Here is a 10786-nt window from a genome sequence, read left to right on the forward strand (position 1 = left end):
CAGAAAGCTCATTTGTTGACAGCGCACGAGGTCAGAGCTGATGAGGCTTATTGAGTCAGCCGTTACGGTCTTAAAGACAATCTTATTACCATGCAAAACGCAGAGGCCGTGATGTTTAACATCAAAATTGCCCCCATTAAGTCAATACCAAACGTAAAACCTTACATTTTTTACAATTATTCTCTCATCATTTACAGCGTAACCTCTGAAGATCATCATTTGTTTGTTATTTGGGGAATATAGTAGGTTACATTTTTTTATTTATGTAACATTCTTAGCTGTCATACACGTATAAAAGTTAACAACAGTAAAATAATATAAAAAAATAACTCTCTTGTGATGAGGCATAATGTAGACTTTGCACTTTTAGAAGTGACGAGAGAGGCCTTTAAAGGAAATCGACTTTTTAACATTCTTAACTGTCAAAAAAAGCATAAAAAGAAGTTAATCAATGTATATTAAAACTTGAAAAAGCACAAAATTAAATTTAAAACAATAACTCACAGGCAGGATTACTTTACAGTTGATTTAAACCTCATGGATTTAGCTAGCTTGTGTTTAGTAGCTAAGACAATGATGGATGTATGTTACAACCAAGTACTGCGGTTTTAAAAGTGTCTAGGCTGTTTAAAAACAACATCCAGTTAAAAAATTTTTTGGGGATGTTTTGAACTTTAGGGGCGCTTGGGATTCATTTTAGGGGTGCTTCAGCACTCCCCAAAAAGGTTGAAAATGCTGATATGGCCTCTTTAAAGCAAAATGAGTCAAATTATTCCATAACGTGAGCCATCATGCACAACGGGAGACTCGCTTAAAACAAGTCCCCTCATCTCCTAAAGGTTGTCTTCTTTATATAATAAATGAAGTTACTTTGTGTAATTGTTCATTATTAGAGAGGAGCGCGGCCTCAGTTGTGGTGGGGTCATGGCGATAAGACGCTGGCACGCTGCTTCAAGGACGTCGCGAGCGGCCGCCGCGACAGTCTGAGAAGTCGCCGGAATGGTAATTGTTTCTAGATCAAGAGAGACACAATTAATTTGTCCTGAGAGTTTGGCGAGGGGGGATGGAGTAATCATAAAAGCTGTGCAAAAGCAATAAGGCCCAGGAAATGTGATGCAATGCTGCGACGGGGTCCGAGGTGGCGTGTCACGCCGCCATCCTGTCGCCGCGGAATTGAAATCGCATGACGGCAGCGGTTCGTGCGGCTGTGTCCCTCTACTTAATAGTTCTACCGGGGCAGTGTTTAATACAAGGGGGGCCCTGGCTTTTTAAAAACTATTTAAAAAGAATGCATGCAAATCACAGTGGTGAGCAAAATGGGCCGCCTTAATGAAAACGCGTCCGTCAACAGCGCCCTGCGGGACGCCCGGGAGCGGCGGGAGGCGGTTGGGAATGCACGGACCGCGGAGTGCTGTATAATGACCACGGACCCCGGACGGCAAGACGCACGCTTGTTATGCTAAAAGGCGAGAGCGGTCGCCTCAGGGCGGCGGCAGGAGGGAGGGCAGGAGACACGCATAAACACAGGCACCACTGGGCCTTAATAAGCTCATGTAAATGGCCGCCATGAAGGCGCTGACGAGAATGCACAATCAAGACAAAGACCTCTTTTTTGCACTAGACACGGAACTCGGCGTCATTTTTTAAACTCATGGCACACTTCGTTAGGTACGCCTGCACAGTTGAGTTCGCGTTTTCCCACCCTTTATTGAGCCTAGGCACAAATTGGAGAAAAATCTCTCGGGACGCCACCCAAAAAAAATATGTCACAAAACTTGACTTACAAGTTTAATTAATCCCATGACAAAGCATGGATCTCAATTGATTCATGTGCTGAATTAACGTTCCCTACTGAATTCAATGGAAATGCCATCACTCTGTTCCAGCCTCCACAACTTTCAGTTTTTAATAAAGAAAAATAGAAAAAAAATAATAAAGCAACATGAATCAGAATGTAAAGCAATATACTGTGTTTACAAAGTGTAATTACTGTAATATTAGTGTGTGGAATGTGTGTCTTTAAGGGGCGTGGCTTGGTGAGTGTCGCAGGAGCTGGAGTCGATTTGGCCAGTTCGGCCACGTGTGAGCGTCTGGCCGTGAGTTGTGGGCTACAGCAGCTCCATGCAAGTGTTCTGTTTTTGTATTTGTGTGTCCTTTTGCCATCTAGTGGAAGAGTATTGAATTTTTCTGCCTGTCACCATACTTTGCTGATTTTGCCACTCTATGTGTTGACAGGTTACTTTTCTTAATCTGAACATTTATTGGTTCTCAAACAATGGCATCACCGTATGGTTGGATGGTCACACAAGTCACTAACTGTCCAATCAGATTGTTCTGCTGTCATCCCAACAATGCTGACTGCCACCAGGGGGCATATTTTCACGGTATCCGGGGACTGCCATGATATGCTATGATTTATGAACCAGCCTTCTAGCGTTTCTGCAGGTCTTGTTTACCAATAGTTGTATTGTTATGGATTATTTTAATTGTTATGCTTACTACTTGTTACAGAGAGCTGGTTCTAATACCATACATGTACCTTATTTCTGGGTAGCCAAGGGCAGATGAGAATCCAAAAAACATTTGATTTATGTTCGCTATCCTCTCTCCCTGGGTGGTTAACTCGTGTTTGCTTTCTTCTGGACGCAAATATGAATCTGCTTATTGCATTAGGCTAGAGCAAGAACTCTAATGTCTTTGAATGAGCTCCAAGGTGATAGTGGCGACCTTGACGCATATGATAAGACAGAGAAAGATGCTTCCTTTGCATGTACGTCTGATTTTCTTCATTCACCTGATTGGATTCCAAAGCGACAAAAAGGTGTGTTGCTAATCTTTGCTAGAATGTCAGGTGTGTGTGTGTGTGTGTGATGGAGAGAAAGAGTTGATTACAGCCTCCTCTTCAACGCGGAGAACCGACATTTCTCAAGTGTGTGTAATTACAGTGAGCAGCAAGCCTCCTAAGCATCCTGTCAATCTGAATCAGATTGCAAGACACACACGCACACAAAACACTAAGTTGTGCTGAGAGTGTGCGCTGTCGAGTGTGTGCAATCATTGTGTGTGCGTGAATGTGTGTGTGTGTATGTGCTCAACCTCAATGAGAGAATTTGGCTGCAAAGACGGCGTACATGTCTGCACAGAGCCGGCCGGCGTCTCGCTCCACCTCTTGCACAATGGCCAGGTTTGGGTTTCACATGCTCAAGACGTACAATCAGCCGCTAAACAAGGCGATTACCCTTTTTAGCTCACGTAGCTCGTATAGCTCAATTATGTTGTGAAATGAGTATCCAGGCCCAAGGCCAAAGCTGTCAAGAGCGAAAGTTGACGTCGGTGGAAACGGCAGATATGTGTGTTCCTGCGTCTCACGTGTCAGACAGCTCCAGCTCACCTGTGCGCCAACACAAACATGGCGACATGCTGCAGACGTGTGGCAACACAACGCACTTGCATGATGACACTAATGCAGTGGTACCTTGACTCATGAGTTTACTACAGAGCATAAATATATATACACACACACACACACACACACATATATATATATATATATGTATACACACACACACATATATATATACATATATATATATATATATATATATATATATATATATACACACATATATATATATATATATATATATACACACACATATATATACACACACATATATATATATAGATATACACACATATACATACATATACATACATACCTACATATACATACATACACACAGACACATATATATATATATATACACACATACATACCCACACATATATATATCCATATACATATATATACATATACATACATACATATATACATACATATATATATACATATATACACATACATACATACATATATACATAAATATATACATACATACACATATATATACAAACATATATATATATATATATATATATATATATATATATATATATATATATATATATATATATATAGACACACACACACACACACACTTCAAGACGCCTCCTGTATGGTTAACCAGTTGCATGCAATCCTCTGGTGTGATTTTGGTGCATTCCTCCACACAAGCAGTCTTCAAATCTTGAAGGTTCTGTAGGCTTCTTTTATAGACCTGGAGTTTCAGTTCTTTCTATAGATTTTCGATTGGATTCAAGTCAGGTAATTGGCTGGGCCATTCTAGCAGCTTTATTTTGTTTTTTTGTTTTTGTTTCCTTGGCAGTATGTTTTGGATCATTATCCTGTCCACCCTCATTTCATTTTCATCATCCTCGTAGATAGCAGCAGATTTTTGTCAAGAATGTCTTGATACATTTTCCCATTCATCCTTCCTTCCATAATGTGAAGTTTACCAGTACCATTTGCTGAAAAGCAGCCCCACACCATCATGTTCCCACCTCCGAACTTCACTGTTGGTATGGTGTTTTTAGGGTGATGTGCAGTGCCATTTCTCCTCCAAACGTAATGTGCATTATAGCATCCAAAGAGTTAAATTTTGCTCTCATCTGACCAGATTATATTCTCCCAGTATTTAACTGGTTTGTCCAAATGTTGTTCAGCAAACTTTAAATGAGCTTTGACATGCTTTTTTTCCAGCAATGGGGTCTTGCGTGGTGAGCGTGTATACAGTCCATGGAAGTGGACTCACATTTTTCCTTGTGACAACAGCACCTGCTAATTCCAGGTCTTTTTGAAGCTCTCCACAAGTGGTCCTTGGTTCTTCTGATTATTCTTTGCACACCTCTGTCAGAAATCTTGTGAGGAGCACCTGATCGAGGCAAATTTATGGTGGTATGACTTTCCACTTACATATTATGGCCCCAACCGTGCTCACTGGAACGTTCAGAAGCTTAGATATGTGCCTGTAACCAATGCCATCGTTATGTTTTTGCAACAATTAGTCTGCGATGGTCTTGAGACGGCTCTCTGCGCTTATCCATCATAAGGTGTGTCTTGACTCACACCTTGGCAAAGAGACCTTTTTGTAGGCCATCAATTAGGACGGAACCAGCTGATAATTCATTTGCACTGACAAGTGGCTGGATTGCTGTTCGATTGAGTTTAGGTGTTGTCTTGGGTTCCCATGCCTTTTTGAATCTCCCTTTCTTCATGTGTTCAATACTTTTTCCCTGTGTCATTTCAAATTTTTACGCACAACTTAATTTCTGAGTTTATTTGTTCTACCTTCTTTGTATGTATGGATTACTTGGGTTGTTCCCAACATCTGGCGAAATCTTCAGGTCCATAGAACCTTTGGAAGTATTATTTAGTTAAAAAATGGTGACAATTTTTACTTCAGCCGCTGTATTTGCCGTCTGCTGAATGCTATTTTAAGTTTATTACTGTCCGATGTTAGAGCAAGAACCCTATTGATCTTACAGGTTCCGCAATCTAAGATTAAATGCGGGCTAATGCTTTGTGTTTTGAAGTTTTAACACGTAGGATCGCTAAAAAGTACGAGTTGCCCGCTGATGTTTTTTCAAAATCTCATCCTGTGGGCCGTGCAATGTTTCTCATATTCATGACGGAAACCCCGCTGGCTGCGCGGCCTCGCCCGCTCCTCCTCGCGAAGAATTAAACGAGGGGTGAGTGGCGCAGACCGATAGAGAAGAAGAAGAAGGAGAGGCAGCAAATTACATTGTCAATTCAAATCCCGCCACTAATGCATCTCATTGAGTCTGTGTCGCCGTCGCGCCGCACCCTCGGTTATCGGCCATGTTTACTGCACCAGTTGGACTCGGCCGGGTGAGCGAGAGAGAGAGAGAGAGAGAGAGAGAGAGAGAGAGAGAGGCGGAGATGTAGCAGACATGCAATATGTGAAAAATGTAACTTTCCTGCACTAGTTTATGTGTGTGCGTGTGTGTCTACAGAGCTGTATCAGTGTAATTACAGCTAATGCCCCAGCGCCGACACGGCCTTTTTCCTACGTGAAAAAACGTCCATGCAACGCACACACACACACAAAACACACACACAATTGACACATAAATAAACCCACTAGCCCGCTGCCCTCCTCCTCCTCTCTCGAGGTTCCTCGTCCTCCAAACTATTTGAAAATCAATTATCTCGACAAAGCAGCTTTAAGGAGTGGCTGCCACTTACTCCTGAAGTGAACAACTTATTTGAAATTCATTATTGTGTCGAGGGCGGCGGAGGAGGGAGTCCTCCCGTGTGCGGCACTTCCTGTTCTTCCCTCTCTTTAGCGCTTATTGTTGTCTCCTCACGTAAGAAAACGAAACAAAAAAAACAACAACAACACCCGACTGGACCAATCAGAAGTCTCATCTGCATACATGTCCGCCTCCTGTCATGCAATTTTAACCAGCTCAGGGCCATGACACACACACACACACACGCGCACAATCACATGGTACACTTGATTGGCTCGCCTTATTTATTTATCACATGCAAATGAGACAGAGATGTTCCATCTCCCTGCTACTGCTACATGCATAAATATGAATGAAAAGAGGTTATGAAGGAAACCAATATGGACACCTATAGATATATTCTTGCTTGTTTTGTCTGTTTCTAAGTATTCATCGACATAGTCACAATTCAGGTGTTATTGGTATCTTTAAATGTTACAAGATATTGGGAATGCGTGGCTTGCATTAAGTCTGTGTTAAGGTATGATGACAAAATCAAATTGTTTTTGGCTCAATTTAGAACAACAGCAATTGTCATAATATGTTTACAATCACGTGTTTTGTGATTATTGAAATTATCAGCATAATACAAAGACAAAGTGGATGTCGATTATTTTTATGTTTGGGTCCTTGGGTGATTAAAAAAATAAATCTTGCCGGATGCTGTAAACCAAAATTAAAAAATGGAATATATTATGCAACCAAATGATAGAAACAGATTTAACATGTTCTTTAAAGATCTATGTTACTCATGTCAACGCATTGAAGATGAGAGTGACATCCAGATATTTAAGTTATCTTTTACATTTTGTAACAAATTTTGTTTGTTTTGTATCCCACAGCACAGTAGAATTGGTGGTTAGCATGGTTGCCTCACACTCGAGAGGTTCTGGGTTCGAATCTAATCTCATGGAGTTACTGTATAGCGTTTGCATGCTTGCGTGGGTTTTCTTAGAGTACTTTTACTTTCCCCACATACCAAAAACATGCATGCTTGATCCTTTGAAGGCTATTAATTGTCCATAGGTGTAAACGGTTGGTGCTCTACATATGCCCTGCGATTGACTGGCAACCAGTCCAGGGTGTACAGGGTGTAAAAGTCACGCGACAGGCTCCAGCTCACCCGTCACCCCAATGAGGACAACCCGGGCACATTTGTATTGCATCATCATGGCTGCAGAACGGGGATGGATGTTTTGGATGCAACATGAGTATAGAAAAATAAGACGTGTTGTTGCATTCAAAGAGGATAAAAACAAAAAAACAACTGTGGAGACTTCCAACTCAAAGTGTCCTCTAATCCTACAAGGCTGGCAGACGAGCATATTTTGCATGTGTACATTTTTTCTCCGTTTTACTTTGTATTGTGGAGGGAATAATCTCAGGCTGAATGGACGCAAATCCTCTGCAGCCTGGTGTAGGCTCAGAAATCTGATGGAAAGCCTTTCCAGAAAAGTTGGGTCTGTTTTCGCAGCAGATTAATACCTCAAAGATTACATCGGCATCGTGTTTGTGCGGGGCACATGACTTTCAGAACAACACCAGCAGAACATAAGTACTGTCACTTTTAACTCTGTAGTATGCTTCAGGCTACATGTCCACACAAATGCAAAACATCTTATCATCTGGTAAAAAAAAAACAACTCTGTCCACAACATTATGCTTCAAAATGTTTAACCAAACTATAGAATGCTGTCTAACAAAATTCTAGTTCAATGCTAACATAAGTGGACCCCCACTATTTACGACAAGACGTAACAGGGAACGGGCCAGACAGTGATGGCTGTTGTCTTCGGACAAAGTTAAATACATGTATATCATTTATTTATACAATATCATATATATCATATAATGCATGTGAACATGAACAAATCCCAAAAACCGTCTATTGTGATTGTTGGTGGCTCTGCGGTGACTTGTTGTGTTAATAAAAAAAAAAAAGACACTGTAGACATTTAAAGTTCCTACGGGTGCTTTGAAACGATCCCCTTCCTCATTCAACTGAGCGAGGCGGAAGTGCTTTTACCTGATTTGCCCAATGCAGAAGTAGTTTCCGCATATACAGTATTGGCAGCCATTAAAATTGCATTGGAAATGTATATTATTGTTTAAATTATTTATTCTTTAAACCCCCAAAATTATTGAATAAGCGGGGATCAACTAACAATAAGTGATTTGGGATTGCTTCCCCCCACAAAAAAAAAAGAAAAAAATTGAAAAAAAAAAAGTAAATTGGAAAAAAACTAATTCCGCATTTTGGGTGCTGAGCCGCAAGTATGCGGGGTTCTACTGTAATGCAAAACACCTTAGACGTGCATCCATCCATCCATCCATCCATTTTCTGAGCCGCTTCTCCTCACTAGGGTCGCGGGCGTGCTGGAGCCTATCCCAGCTGTCATCGGCCAGGAGGCGGGGTACACCCTGAACTGGTTGCCAGCCAATCGCAGGGCACATAGAAACAAACAACCATTCGCACTCACAGTCATGCCTACGGGCAATTTAGAGTCTCCAATTAATGCATGTTTTTGGGACGTGGGAGGAAACCGGAGTGCCCGGAGAAAACCCACGCAGGCACGGGGAGAACACGTGCTAACAGAAATTAGTGTAGACGTTATGGTATGATATAAACATTCAAACAATTGCTACTTTACCACACATGGAGGAGCAACACATACAAATGTTCATTATGCTGCATCTCCTTCTAGTAGACCTCAGTGCTGCCTGGCATATTGCGACACAGCGTGGTGCTACACTGAAGGTGCGCGACGTTAAATTTGAACTTGCATGTATTGTGTAAAAAGCCATCAAAAACAATTGCTTAAAAATGGCGCAATTTAGAAGGACTTCAATGTACAGTCCATGCTGACTGAAGTAATAAAATCCTGGCTGGACGCTTTGTCTTCAGGCTCCAAAAAGTGGTGTGTCCTTGTAAGAAGAGTCAAACATGGGTCTTTTGAATATTATTTTTGTACTTCCTCTGGCCCCTCAGCCTCCTCTGCTCAGTGACTTTGGTGTTGGCCTCATCCAACTATCTCGTGGCGTCGAGGATCATAACAGAGTGTGACAGCCCTGTCATGTATGTTGCAGCGCTGGCCAGCGAGGACCCGTTGCAGCGAGACAGGAGGTGTCATGCACGGACGTCTCGCCACCAGCTGGACACTCACCCTCTCTCCTCTTCTGTCACACTCCATCTTCCTCCCGCTCTACCGGACACTCACTACTTTCCAAGCTCGTCATTCTACTGATTTGTGCTATAAATGCAAGAAATCAACTCCCGGGACTCTACTCTACTATGCAAAGCAAAAGCCATTTATCAATAACACCGAGAAATGCCGCCGGCTTCTCTGGGCCGAGCTCATCTAAGATGGACCGATGATGAAAAGTGGAAAAGTATTCTGTGGTCCGACGAGTCCACATTTCAAATTGTTTTGGGAAATTGTGGACGTTGTGTCCTCCGGGCCAAAGAGGAAAAGAACCATCCGGACTGTTATGGGTGCAAAGTTCAAAAGCCAGCATCTGTGATGGTATGGGGCTGTGTTAGTGCCAGTGGCATGGGTAACTTACACATCTGTGAAGGCACCATTAATGCTGAAAGGTACATACAGGTTTTGGAGAAACATATGCTGCCATCCAAGCAACGTCATTTTCATGGATGCCCCTGCTTATTTCAGCAAGACAATGCCAAACCACATTCTGCACGTATTACAACAGCGTGGCTTTGTAGTAAAAGAGAGTATGTAGTATGAGACTGGCCTGCCTGGAGTCCAGACCTATCTCCCATTGAAAATGTGTGGCGCATTATGAAGCGTAAAATACAACAACGGAGACCCCGGACTGTTGAACAGTTGAAGCTGTACATCAAGCAAGAATGGGAAAGAATTCCACCTACAAAGCTACAACAATTAGTGTCCTCAGTTCCCAAACGTTTATTGAATGTTGTTAAAAGAAAAGGTGATGTAATACAGTGGTAAACATGACCCTGTCCAAGCTTTTTTGCAGCCATAAAATTCTAAGTTAATGATTATTTGCTAAAAACAATAAAGTTTTATCAGTTTGAACATTAAATATCTTGTCTTTGTAGTATATTCAATTAAATATAGGTTGAACATGATTTGCAAGTCATTGTATTCTGTTTTTATTTATGTTTAGCACAACATCCCAACTTCATTGGAATTGGAGCTGTAGCTGAGTGAATGTCATATTGACACATTTACATTCACATTCGCAACTTTCATTGAATCTTTCAAGATTCATGGATTCAATTTTCACATTGTTTCATTGTCATCTCTTACATACCAGACTGAGCTTTTCATCAGTAACTGTATGAACCTCGAGTAACAAGCCTACCACTGACTTTGGAACAGAAACACAAGACACAGAAGACTACAGTACATGCTGGTTTACGTATAGTAAACATCCGGGGCAAAGAAGATGTCTGGGTAACCTACTAGACACGAGAAGAGCCAATGATTGCATAAACGTTGACTAAAAAGCCTGCCAATGGCGTGTCAGTTGGACGATACGACAAACACAAACTCTACAGCAGTAAATTCATTGATAGTACTGGCCTGATGCTTTCAAGTGCACATGGTAAGAAAAAGAGGACATCTGGTTACCCCACTTATCAACCTAC

At 41.6% G+C, this 10786-nt stretch overlaps 1 long non-coding RNA gene across 3 annotated transcripts in view; it reads left to right on the top strand.

Moving 5' to 3' along the window:
- Positions 1 to 10150, top strand: part of LOC133485972 (uncharacterized) — a 29138-nt gene extending 18988 nt beyond the window's left edge. The window contains exon 5 of one of the 3 annotated variants that reach the window (XR_009790870.1): positions 9143 to 9255. This is a non-coding gene — a long non-coding RNA (uncharacterized LOC133485972). Of the gene's footprint in view, positions 1 to 2024; positions 2045 to 9142 lie in introns of those variants that run through there. The other 2 variants (XR_009790871.1, XR_009790868.1) reach the window with 2 other exon arrangements.
- The last annotated feature ends 636 nt before the right edge of the window (positions 10151 to 10786 follow it).

Source organism: Phyllopteryx taeniolatus, chromosome 11 (assembly GCF_024500385.1).
Source record: "Phyllopteryx taeniolatus isolate TA_2022b chromosome 11, UOR_Ptae_1.2, whole genome shotgun sequence".
Lineage (NCBI taxonomy): Eukaryota > Metazoa > Chordata > Actinopteri > Syngnathiformes > Syngnathidae > Phyllopteryx > Phyllopteryx taeniolatus.